The 9,740-nt window shown below is 51.9% G+C and overlaps 1 protein-coding gene across 1 annotated transcript in view; it reads left to right on the forward strand.

Annotated features, from left to right (window-relative positions):
• The first annotated feature begins 61 nt into the window (after positions 1–61).
• The window catches only part of LOC105003606 (cytospin-A-like), a 50,228-nt gene continuing 40,549 nt past the window's right edge, over positions 62–9,740 (forward strand). The window contains exon 1 of the mRNA XM_010860867.1: positions 62–646. The gene's annotated coding sequence lies outside the window, so the exon portion shown is untranslated. The remainder of the gene's footprint in view (positions 647–9,740) is intronic.

Raw genomic sequence — 9,740 nt, forward strand, 5'->3', positions numbered from 1 at the left:
CCCCACCTGCGCCCCGCTCTGTGCTGGCAGGGTCAGCCGGGCGGGCGGAGGGTCCTTAATTCTCCAAACCCGGTTCATTGCCTCCGGTTGAACGTGAATACTCTTGTTGCCGAGGACATCTTTGCATTTCCCGCAATCCGGTCATTGTATGGCTTCAGTGGTTAACGCTTAAGGCATCGGAGTTGGTCTCTGGGCAGCTCCCCTGGAGATAGATGACTTGGGAAAAAGAAATCAGTGACCACATAGTTTCGGCCTGCTTAACAAAACCGAGGAAGAATCCCTGTGATCAGTCAAACGCAAGAGAATCTGGGTTTGCTGATGCCCTTGGTAATTCTCCGGCAAGCACGCGAGGACCCGAGGGAAATGACCATAAATTCGTCCTCCTGTATCGATTATGAGGGAAATGTCTTTTTTTTTTTTTTTTTTTTAAGGCATCTCCAGACATTGACAATGTTTAGTAAATTGGCAAGAGATGCAAGAAACTACAGATAATGTTTTGCTATCACCCCGGGAGCTGCATCTTGAGATGAAATCAGAGCCTGGGGGCTTGGTAGATACAGCAGACATCAGTACCTATGGATAGCTTATCAAATAAAGACATCGATGAAGGGTGTAGGCTGTGAGGAGAAGTGGGGTATTGGCCTGGGTAAGATTTTTTTTCCTATAAAGAGATAGCTGGTCCGCTAATTTTTTTTCCTCTCCTTTTCTCCTTTGATGGCACTCCAAGCAGTCTTTAAAGACTCAACTTGAGACAGCTGGAGGATGCTCTTTGCTCAATTGCCTGTGTGCATTCTTGATATGTAGGGATTTTCTTGACGTTCATTTTTAGTAAGACAGTGAACATTGTGCCGTGGTAAAGCCTTATCGCCACGCACCTAGGCAGCAGTCCAGATACCTGAGTGTCCAGTTCAGCATCGTAGTGAGTGGAAGGTGATTACAGTGGTTGTGGCTGAGGTGAGGCCTGTATCAGAATTTCTGTTTTAAACTCAGCTTCTGGGGGTGCGTATCTGCCTTGCGTCGTCTTGAGACGGGGTTTCTGTGAGGCACAGGCTCTCTATAGCTGACTCGACCCAGCGCATCTTGTATTTCAGATCACGTGTGCGCGCTCAGTCACGTCTGACTCTTCACGACCCAGTGGACTGTAGCCCGCCAGGCTCCTCTGTCCGTGGAATTTTCCGGGCAAGAATACTGGCACGGGTTGCCATTTCCTACTCCAGGGGATCTTCCCGACCCAGGGATAGAACCCCTGTCGCCTACATAGGCAAGAGGATTCTTGACCACGAGCGCCGCCTGGGAAGCCCGTATTTCAGATGACTCAGGTGGTAATACTGCTTTGGTTCAAAGTAATTATCAGGGTTGGGTTTCGTAATGCATTCAGACTTGGTGTATAGCCATACACATTCAAATCACGTGGCTCACTTACGCGTGGTTATTACGCAGTAGAGGAAAGGCGACAAGGCGTTAGGCGAGTAAATGCTCTTTGTGGCTTCGGGCAAGTCAGCTTTCCTTTCTGGGCTCCATTTCCCCACGTGTAAAGGTGGCATTTGGAAGTGGAGATGGAAGGGCTCTGCTTGAGGTGTCGGCTTTAATGTTCAGTGGCTCCTTGGCTACTTAGTCCTCTCCAGCCAGAGGTAGAACTGGGCCTTCTCACCAGTTCCATGACACTGTGGTCCTTAAAGATTGGAGAGGTGGGGTTGGAAAGCTGCGGTGAACAGGCCGTGGTCAGGCCATGAAACGAAGTGTTGAGTGGGCTTCAGTGTGTTAAAGAACAAGGACAGTATAGAGAGTTCTTTGTAAAACTAAATTTATTCAGTTAAAAGGCTGTTCTTTCTAAAAATGTCATTTTCTGGGTGTTAAAGCATCTTTTATGGCATGATGGGGATAGTAAACGGTGGTATGTGGGATTGTAAATGGCAACTACCAGGTTCGTTTCCTTATCACAATAAGATTTTTTTAGAAAAAAAGAGAACCTAGAATCTATTGTTTTGCTATTGCAGTAAGGGAGTTTAGGAAAAAGTTCCTGGGGCTTTTGCTGCTAAGAAGATTACTTTTGAAGAGTAAATGTGAGTTTACTTTGTGGTTTGTCACAATCCACAGGCAGGTAAGAAGGCTCTGTTACGTATTAACGATACTTCTATTCTGATCACCCTTTCTACCAGATATAAAATGTCAGGATATTCGTGGGTGTGTGTGTGTGAGCCCAGGCAGGGGAATTCCTCCCGGTGGTTGGAATTGTTCTATTGAATAGACTGGCTGCTGAGGTAAAGAACCCCTGTGGGGATTCGCAGTCAGCTGGGAAATCTTTCAGTACGGTGGCCCCAGTCTTTGGCTGTGAAGCACCGTGACCATCAAGAAGGCAGGCTGTGCTGCTGGGAGACATGGCCGGCGTCATCCGTTTTAGAGTGCGTGTGTAACCGATGGCCTTTGTGTCCAAGAAATCTTAAGCATTTTTAAAGATTTAAAACTCTTAACAGATTTAGAGTTATCGTAAATTTTTTTTGTACATATAAAACTGCAATGTATAATGTGTATCAGACATGCATTTTTAAGGTGTCTCAAAATATTATAATCTCTAATTCCTGAAATACTCATTTTCTCCTTGGAGGACGGACTGCTCTCACTCACCTCTGAGTGCTCCAGTTTCGGAGGAGAACGCGGTAACTCTGTAACAGACATTTGTCCACAGAAAAGAGGGCAGATGTGTTTTTCCTGACCTTTCCTCACGTCCTCATTGTCCTGGCTTTATTTTTTTGGTTAAATCCTGAGGTTTGCTCCTGCCTGTCTTTCTAAAATGTTAATCTGCTGAGTTACTGCCCCACCCCGGCACAATTTAAAACCCTTCAATGCCGCCCGCCCCGCCCCGCCCCGCCGGTACTCACACATCTCCTGCTGGAACGCTCTTCTTTCACCTCGTCCTGCAAACTCGGCTCAGAGTCCCTGCCTGCAGGGCCTCCCTGTCTCCCGCAGGCCCGTCCAGCCCCCTCACCGTAGGGTTTGGCCCCTGGTGCCTGACGCAGAGCAGGGTGCAGAGACCCTCGGGCCCGGCCCCTCCAGAGGTCCACTGGCCTTGCCAGCCCTGCGACACCTCCCAGCCACGCACGCCAACTTGCGGAGTCCATTTAATTGTGTCTTAGCGTCTCCTTCAAATCTGGCTTCTTGGTAGAGGAGACTCGGTAATGTTTTATCAATAGAAATGAGGCGGGCATCATCTTTACTTGTTGCATATTGTCTCTTTTCCCCTCCTTGCGAACCTTCTGCCTTGTGATTTTTAAAAATCTGATGTTACTGAATGGTAAAATTTTAAGAAATGAAGATGTCAAATTTCAAGTTTGTCTTTTGTGCATATAGCCCAGGGAAAACAGGAATGTTAAAGGGGAAAAAGTACTTTGTCTCTTAAAAAAAAAAAAACCAAAACCCATATTGCACTACTTTTCAAAAGAACTGAGTTTATACCAAAGAAAAAAGAGAGAGAGATCCTGATTAAGTTTAGAAAACAGGCAAAGAAACTGGCAACAGGGTTAAAATTTGTCAAGAAATACTTGTTAAAAATGAAAGTTGTCCCTTTCTTCCTCTCTCCCTTCTCATGTTCTTGGAGAAAGTCCCAACTCAGCCATTTTCCCGGGACACCTTGTCCCCCAGGAAGTCTTGAGGCAGTTAAAGCTGCTTTTTCCACAGCAGTCACAACTGGACTCCTTTCTCCCATGAGGGACCCTTTTCCTCCCACGTAGGAGACACCAGTGTCCCGAGTCCCACTCCTTTCTTTCCCTGGAAGCGTCTCCCGGTCACAGCTGTTGTGCTCACCAGGCCCAAGAGTTCTTGAGCAGGAGAATACAGAGTTTTCTCCTTGCATACTTTTTTGGAAAACGGAAAACAAAACCTTGATGGGTTTGTCTCAGTCTTTCCCTGGCCTCACAGCTCGCCAGATCTTAGTTCCCCAACCACAGATTAAACCTGGGCCCCCAGCAGTAAAAGCACCAAGCCCCAGCCACTGGACGCTGGGCAGTCCCGTGGTTCAGGTCAGTCTTCAATCTTCCGTCCCAGCTTCTAGTTCTTCTCTCTTCCTGGGGTCGGCGTTTTCTGCAGACCCCATCACGCCATTGCACTTGCTCAGCTGTGCTTCACCTCTCCTGTTACACATTATCTGCTGGGTTTTTCAAGCCTGGTTCCTTCATTTATATTGTTTTTTTTGGCCGCGCTGCGAGGTTTGCAGGCTTAGGTCCCCAGCCGAGGGTGGAACCTGCACCCCCTGGATCGGAAGCTCAGAGTCATAACCGCTGGACCACCAGGGCAGTGCCTGGTTTATTCCGCTTTTGGCTGTTACGGATGATGCTGCTGTGAACCTCCATGTACAGGGTTCTGTGTGGACAGATGTATTCTCTTGTCTCAGATGTGTGGGATCTAGGAGTGGGATCGCTGGGTCACATCGCAGCAACGTTAAGCCTTTAGCGTCATCACCAACTGTTCTCCACAGCTGCTCCATTTTACAGCCCCTCCAGGCCATGTCACATTCTGAGTTCTCCACTTGCTAATCAGTGTATGGGTATTCAGGGGGTACTTTTAAAAACATGGGACATTTTTGGTCCTTCTGCTTTTTGTTTTTCTCACTCACTTGATACTTCTGGAAATTCTATTAAATTAGCTCGTACCAGTCTGACTCACTATGATGAATAGCTTCATAGTCTTGATAATATTCCGTAGTGTAAATATACTGTGTATTCATTCAGTTCAGCAGATAGTAAGAGGCTGCTATGCATCAGGCACCGATTTGGACTCGGAGGCGATGAAACATGATGCTCTGTGCTCCTAGAGTTTACTTTCTAGGAGGGGTGGGGGTGAGACCTCAAGAAATAAACAGGTCGCACAGCCTAGGGTTTCACCAGGGCGGCCTGAGTCTGCGGCAGCTTTCTGAGGAGCACCTATGAGCTACCAAGGCTAAACGGCCCTAAGTGTTGTTGCAGGTTACTTAAGGAGAAGGTAGAACATTTTAGTAAAATAAAAAACAGGAGAAAATAAATAAAAGATCTAACTGCTTAATGTGGCTGAAGAGTTCTGGGCGATCCACTGATCTGTGGTCGGGTGGTCAGGGCAGGAGTCCTTGGTGAGCAAGTTAGCACGTTTATGAATTGCATCCAAGTCCTCGTACTCCAGTGCTTTGGCCGCCTGATGTGAAGAGCTGACTCACTGGAAAAGACCCTGATGCGGGAAAGATTGAAGGCAGGAGAAGGGGACAACAGAGGATGAGATGGCTGGATGGCATCACTGACTCGATGGACGTGAGTCTGAGTGAACTCCGGGAGTTGGTGATGGACAGGGAGGCCTGGCGGGCTGCAGTCCATGGGGTCGCAAAGAGTCGGACACGACTGAGTGACTGGACTGAGCCTCTTACCCTGGTGCCGAGTAATAGACGCCCCTCCGCGGGGGCCAGGTGAAGGGCGTGGGGGTGCTTTCTGAAGGGCGCCGCTGAGAGGACTTTGGGGGACGTGGCAGAATTTCGCACCCCAGTCTTGTTTTCTTCCTGAACTTTCTGTACTTACTATGTGGCCCTTTGAATTATTGAGGTTATCCCTCCAGTAAAGCCTAAATTACTCGTGGTGAAGCCTAGGGAAAACAGTTTGGATCATCTGAAATGGTTAGGCCTGGAGGGCATTCCCTCCAGCGAGGGCAGCTTTGTATTGATATGCAGCCTAGCTGGGCCTACGCTGATCTTTCTGTGTTGGCCCTGGCGGTCACGCAGGTAAAATAAATGTTTGGTTCTGATTTTGGTTTTTTATTTGACTTTGAAATGAAGTTAGAAATGCACACCTTCGTGTTACCCATCCAGGTGACAGGCCAGCTCCATCATCAGGGGATGCTGGTCATCATGAATAATCAGAATGTCACTCTAATGAGTAAAATATTATCCTGCAGAAGTTTTGGGGGGCAGTTCGGTTACTAATGAGCCTCGTATTTTGAAAAAGCAACAAAACAAAACACGCCTGCAGGCTTGTGTTGCAGTAATGTTCCCGAAGGTCTGGTGTAATGTCATATAATGTACTATATATAAATGCCAGCCTGGTGCTGCCTCGCTGCGCAGGGTCTCCCTCTCCTCCTCCCCTGGTTCTGCTTCTGGCCCTCCTTCCCACCCCCAGCACCACATGTGCTTACTGGGGTTGGGTTCTAGCACTTTATTTACAAAACTAGTTTAATTCATAAGATTTATGAGGTTTAGGTTATTACTAGGTGGAATCTAGTGAGCCTCCATGGCAGCGTGGTTGAAAACCACACATCCCACCTGTACCGTTCGTTATAGGGTCCTCTCACGACACATTGTAAAGTAGTTAGCACGACTGTTATTTTCCTTATTTTATAAATGAGGAGACGAGGTTAAGAATGCAGAGTTCACCAGGGGCCACGCTCGGCTTTGAGCCCAGGTTTCCCGTGTTCTTTCCACTGTGATCTGCTTTTCAGCTGGAATGCTCTGCCCTGCGGTTGAAGGAGCCGCAGCGCCCTCCCGCCTGGAGCACAGAAGGTGGGGCTGGGCATTGTTCCTCTTGAGGTTGAACTGTTTGAAGAGCCTTCACGTGGAAAGAGCACTGGATTGATTTTGTGCTGCTTTGGCAGGTCCCCTAGTAAATGGCAGTCACCGTCGAACTGACGTTCGGCTCCACATGTGAGAACCTGCCCGAGAACTGAAGGGGCCCCTGGTGACGAAGGCTGGCGGGCGGGGCTGGCCGCGGTGCCCCCGGCCTCGCAGGCCCACCCTGCTTCCCCTCCTCTCCCGAGTCTCGCCTCTCCTCCCTGCAGCGCCTCAGAGCCAAGCTCTGCGTACGGGACTGTCGTCTGACAGTTACTGGTGACTTTGGTTCATTTTTCTCACGTGTGCAGTCCGTCTTCACTCCTTCCGTGTTTTAAATACAGTGACAGGTATTAATTTGGAATTTGTCATTTTTTTCTCCAATGCTGTTTCTGTAGGGATTTTTTTTTTTTAAGCTGGAAATAAAAATTGAAGGCGGGGGATTTATTGCATGAGAGTCTCTGCTGAACGGCTAACAAAGGGTTTCCTTTCTCCCCCAGGGTTTAGTATCCTCAGAGCTAACCCCTCAAGGCCGCTGTGCTGTCCCAGTCCTCGCCGCACGTGGCTGCCCATTGCGTGGGCGCTCTGTCCGGCCAAGGCGTCCCGCAGGTGTGGAGAGGGTGCTCAGCCGTGGCCGCGTCTGCATCGAGGCCACAGAGTGGCTTCAGAGAAGGGCTCCCCGTCCCTGAACTGCCTTGCAGGTGAAGCTTCAGAGTGTGGTGAGGTCAGGGAGAGGCCTGCCCCCCTCTAGCCGCTGGTTGCTTTGTGCACAGCAGTTACTGTTTCGTCTCCCGTGCTGTCGGGAGCCTGGAGCTTAGACCTGTTAGCCCTGCTGCGTCTCAGGAGGGAACCGGGGCGTTCCAGGTGACTGGGCTGGAAGGGGTGACGGGCAACTGCCCTGAAAAGGAGACTCCCTCAGGAAACAGGCCGTGAGAAAGTGAGGCCGGCAGACTCCCCTGCGAAAAGTTCCCTGCGATGCTCGTGAAAGCCGGTGACGTTCCCCCACTGTTCCTGGGGCCCCGAGAGCTGCATCGCGGTGCCTGTCCGAGGGTCTTGCCGACCCAGCCTAGTGCGGGAAGCCCCCATTTACCTGGTGTCTACTGCTGACCTCCCAGCCCGGCCCCGCGCGAGTGGGAGCCTTTGCTGAGCGGAGGGCCCGGCCGTGCGGTTGGCGTAGGGGCCTCGCTGATTGTTAGCTGCCTCGGAATCTGTTGCTGGGTAACTTTCACTCACTACTGCTCTTCCTGCTTTCCTGGACCTTGTGAAGTTTGAAAACGGCTGTTTGGAAAGAGGAAGTAAGAAGTCAGGATGAGGGAATTCGCCTCTGTGGGGCAGGGAGGAAGTGTGTGCAGCTCACCCTGTGGTGGGACTCCGGGCCTCCACCCAGAGGTGTGAGAACTGACTCCTGGACGTGAGTAGCGTGTCCAGAGTCGTGCGGCTACTGTGTGGTGGAGCTGGCACTTGGACCCAGGTTCCGCCTGAATGACCCACGTCCTCTCCTCTAGTGCACGGTCTCTCTTGTGTTCTGGAGTCCTTAGGAGGGATGATTGTTTTTTAAAGCTGAAATAGTTAAATTACTCATTTACAGTAAATCAGGTTAGATAGGCAAGGTTCTCAGAGATAGGATTTGGTCCTTGGGGGAAATGTTTTGAATTTAAGAAATAGTTTTGGAGGGATAGAATCCGAAGACCCTCCCACCAACTTGAGTTTGGGGTGAGCTGCTGTGCCCTTTGTAGGGATGTCTCTTGTCCCTGATATCTGTTACTAGTAGCCCAGAGTCTGCTAAGTCAGGTAATGTTGTTTTCAAGTTTTACTTGTTAAGAATTAGAATGAAGTACTAGGAAGAAAGATTGATCTCACGTGTTCTGTTTTCTTGACACACGATTGGTTGTGTCGTACTGAATTTCTGATGCGTGATTGAGTTTGGAGTTCGGGTGTGAGATCGTTACTCACGCAGTAAAGACAAATGGTGTGACCCTCAGTTGGCAGCAGCGGCCGGTGTGCTTGGGTACACGGTGCGGCTCAGCGTCTCACGCGGAAGCATGCGCCGTGACATTTGGATCTCAGAAGGAAGTGCTTGCCTCGGCCTTCCTCTGTCCCTCCTGCATCCTCATCCTGCCACTGATAAGCGCCCAGCAGAGTCCTTCACTCGGTTGCAGGACGTGGTGAGGGGCCGTGCCCTGTGTCACAGGGGTCTGGAGTGCGCTTCCAGGATTTCCCCTGACACGCAGGTCCCTCCAGCGGCGGATTGGGCCCCTCCGGTCCTGGCTTCGATTCCGCCTCGGATATTCAGCTCCCCCTCTCTGTGTGGTCCTTAGAAGATGCGCATGGCACTGGCCCTGCCTCGCCTCGGGTGTGGGGCCCGGAGAGGCCTGCCCGTGCCGCCCTCGTGTTCACCGTGCCGGAAGGCGCGCCTTCCTGCCGTCCGGGGCCTCTGAGCCACGCCTGTCCTGAGACTGCTTCCAAGGTGGGGGGCTCTCACCCGGCGGACCCTGGACTTGGGGATGATGGGCCAGGGGGGAGCGCTGTGGTGAAGCGGGCGCCGGGCGCAGCGCTGGGCCAGCTTTCGAGGCTTGGAGGGGCCCCGGCGCACGGCCTCGGACTCTGGGTCCGGAGCTCTGTGGAGGACTGGCTGACCGCGCCTGCCTCCCTGCTGCCGAGCCTGTGCCCAGCTCCGTTTGCCAGGTGAGCTCCTGGACGCCAGCTGCACTTACGTTGCGGGTGAAGAGCGAATACTTTCAGGTCCAGGTGCGTTGCAAAGGTTGCGGGGCAGCGTGCAGTGAGGCCTGCTGTGGTCCCAGTGCCGGGGGACGGGGCTGGGCAGGGGCGCAGCGTGGCCGAGGCGGGCTCCGGCCTGAGGTGTGCAGGGGAGTGGGCACGCCCTGAGGGGCTGTCCCGCCTGAGAGGCGGGTGGTGTGGAGTGCTGGGGCGGAGACAGGGGCTCCAGGCTGTGCTGCCCTCCTGGCGTAGACGCTGGAAGAGGGCTGCAGAAGGGGTGGGCACGAAGACAAGGGTTGTGTTGGCTACCGCCTGCCTTGGGGGCTGGTACTCGTCTCCACTGGGGTTCAGCGTCTCACCACGGCCGCGCCTGAGACTGAGGAGGGCGGCCCGTCGTGGGGAGCCTGGTCGACACTGCTCATGCCCTGCCCTCGGCGGCCGTCCGCGGGAGGGTCAGGGCCGCCCGCCC

Source organism: Bison bison, unplaced genomic scaffold, assembly GCF_000754665.1.
Source record: "Bison bison bison isolate TAMUID 2011002044 unplaced genomic scaffold, Bison_UMD1.0 scf7180017857507, whole genome shotgun sequence".
NCBI classification, from domain to species: domain Eukaryota; kingdom Metazoa; phylum Chordata; class Mammalia; order Artiodactyla; family Bovidae; genus Bison; species Bison bison.